The sequence below is a fragment of the Pinus tabuliformis genome, chromosome 7, assembly GCF_031772625.1.
Source record: "Pinus tabuliformis cultivar Carrire ecotype Pingquan chromosome 7, CPIR1, whole genome shotgun sequence".
Lineage (NCBI taxonomy): Eukaryota > Viridiplantae > Streptophyta > Pinopsida > Pinales > Pinaceae > Pinus > Pinus tabuliformis.
In genome coordinates this window covers 1,637,742,556-1,637,745,452 of record NC_142293.1, presented here as the reverse complement: position 1 = coordinate 1,637,745,452, position 2,897 = coordinate 1,637,742,556, and the positions used below count along the sequence as shown (strand labels likewise).

Below are 2,897 nucleotides of genomic sequence, written 5' to 3'. Positions count from 1 at the left end.
GGAGAACGCCGATTTCAAACTAGAAAACACTTTCGTAGATAGTTTGGTTCATGGGGGGGAATTAGCGGAAAATTTACTAGTATCATTAGGAAATTCGGCTTCAATTTTGTTGCAGAAAGTGTCGATTGACATGAACCATTTTAGCGGCGGTCAAAATGTATTAGAGCTTAGCCATGCTGTACTAAACTTTTTGGATCGGCTCCACGTTTTACTCACATACTTGAGTTCAAAATTAAGCATCATATAAGTGGATAATCGATATTACGGTTTCACATAGCAAATATAGAGTAGCTCTTCTGTTAAAGTCAAATTACAGTCACTCAAGAGCGGTCATCAAATTACAGTCACCTTATTTAAGGTATATTTTGCAGTCTTGTATAATGCCATAAAAGACGAGAACTTGTGGCAAAGTATCACAATTCTGAGGCTATATATATACATATATATACCTGCAAGTTTGATCAAAGAAATAGAGACTGTACGTGTTTAAGTGTAAAACTGAACGCATTAGAGCTTTTGACTTCGATCCCAATTTTGTACTTATGTCAGTCCTGTTTTGCTTTGACCCATGTTCACTGTAAAGTTTGGAAGCAAATCAGTTACCAGTATCTTTAGTTAACACTCTAATATGAAGCAAATCAGTTACCAGTATCCAGAAAGGATTTGAAGGTAAGTGGTTTTGATATTGGAGGTGGTTGACATCCGCAGAGGGCGATTTGAATCAACAGATATACCCTCAAACGCAATGACAATGATGGCCCCTCCTCCTTTAGATCAAGAAGAGGACGAAATGCTGGTCCCACATCCCAAGTTCAATGACGGGGCTCAGCCCATGGAAGGGCAAGTAGAGACGGTTAGTACCGCAGAGAATCAACCTCCGGACGATCCTCCTTCCTCTCGATTTACCTGGGTTGTCGATAATTTTTCGAGGTTAAATGTGAAGAAGCATTACTCAGAAGTTTTCACCGTGGGAGGTTACAAATGGCGGGTGCTAATATTTCTGAAGGGGAACAATGTGGATCACTTATCGGTGTACTTGGATGTGGCAGATTCTGCTACATTGCCTTATGGTTGGAGCAGATATGCGCAGTTTAGCTTGGCGGTTGTTAATCAGATTAGCCCTAACTATTCCATCTGGAAAGATACAGAACATCAGTTCAATGCCCGAGAGAGTGACTGGGGTTTCACATCGTTTATGCCGCTTGGAGATGTGTATGATCATTCAAAAGGTTATCTGGTGAATGATACCCTCATAATAGAAGCGGACGTTGTTGTTCGCAGAGTAATTGATTATTGGTCCTATGACTCAATGAAAGAAACAGGTTATGTTGGGCTCAAGAATCAAGGAGCAACATGCTACATGAACTCACTTCTTCAGACATTATATCACATTCCTTACTTCAGAAAGGCCGTGTATCATATGCCCACAACTGAAAATGACATGCCATCTAGCAGCATTCCATTGGCTTTACAGAGTTTGTTTTATAAGCTCCAGTATAGTGACACCAGTGTTGCGACAAAGGAGTTAACGAAATCTTTTGGGTGGGACACGTATGATTCTTTTATGCAACATGATGTTCAGGAGTTGAACAGAGTGTTATCTGAGAAGTTAGAAGACAAAATGAAGGGAATAGTTGTTGAGGGCACAATACAGCAACTGTTTGAGGGCCATCATATGAATTACATTGAATGCATAAATGTAGATTACAAGACAACAAGGAAAGAGTCATTTTATGATCTGCAGCTTGATGTCAAAGGTTGACGAGATGTCTATGCTTCATTTGATAAATATGTTGAAGTGGAACGCCTTGAAGGGGATAATAAATATCATGCTGAGCAATATGCTCTACAGGATGCAAAGAAGGGTGTTCTTTTCATTGATTTTCCTCCTATACTACAACTTCAACTGAAGCGCTTTGAATATGACTTCATGCGAGACACAATGGTTAAGTGAACATGTAACTAAACTGTGAGGAAGTATTGTGTGTGGGCATGGCTATCAGGTATGTTGCAAGTTTTGATGGAGTATTTTCTAAGCATATATGAATATAAATCACAGTGCTTCTTAGCATCCTCGTTGACTCCAGTCATTGCAGCATTTTGAAACATGCCACTCTGAATAAATTGACTTTTCAAAAAAAAAAACGAGAACACTAGCTTAATTGTCGGTATGTCTATATAGTATAGTTGTATATCCAATATTTACATCTGGCAAGAAACATAAGTTGTTTCAAACTGTTTCCTATCTTGCTATGGTTATCATATCACCAGGGACACGCTAATATCTTTACCTGTGTCTTGCTAAATTTCTTTTGTGGGTAGTGACGGCCATAACATTGTCAAATAAAAAGATGGAAATTCCAATTTGACTTCCATGCTTGACCAGCAATATTAGATGAATCAGCAACTGGACCGGTCTCATACTTGTGTGATATGGGATTTATTCCTACCCTACTACTACCACTATAACAGCGACCATTATAACTGCTGGGTGAACAGGGCCACCCCTAGCAGGTGTTCACAGGTAAATAATAGGGGATTTGAACATAACACCTTTGTATTCACATTTACTTTACATTTTACAAGCTTGGTAAGTGAACAACTAACAGTGTTTATGAATGAAGAATTCCAAGAGTGAACCTTTTCTTTTGTCTAAGCCATCCTTGACCTTGTTGGTTCAATTAATATTTCATGGTTTGCTTTTCTATACCAATTTCTAGTTGTATTGGTATCAACTTAATTTCATCCATAATAGTGCCTTAGGTACGCATGTAGTTGAGATTGTGAGTGATCGAACAATAATCATGCCCTTAAAGTATAACATGAAGAACTACAACCAACAGTTAATATATCTCCCCTACAGATATAATGTGGTTGGAGGGATCTTCTTTAGGTTT

General features: G+C 38.6%; 1 pseudogene; it reads left to right on the top strand.

Annotated features, from left to right (window-relative positions):
* Window positions 1–745: 745 nt before the first annotated feature.
* Window positions 746–1,954, top strand: LOC149254641 (ubiquitin C-terminal hydrolase 13 pseudogene; annotated as a pseudogene).
* Window positions 1,955–2,897: the final 943 nt, after the last annotated feature.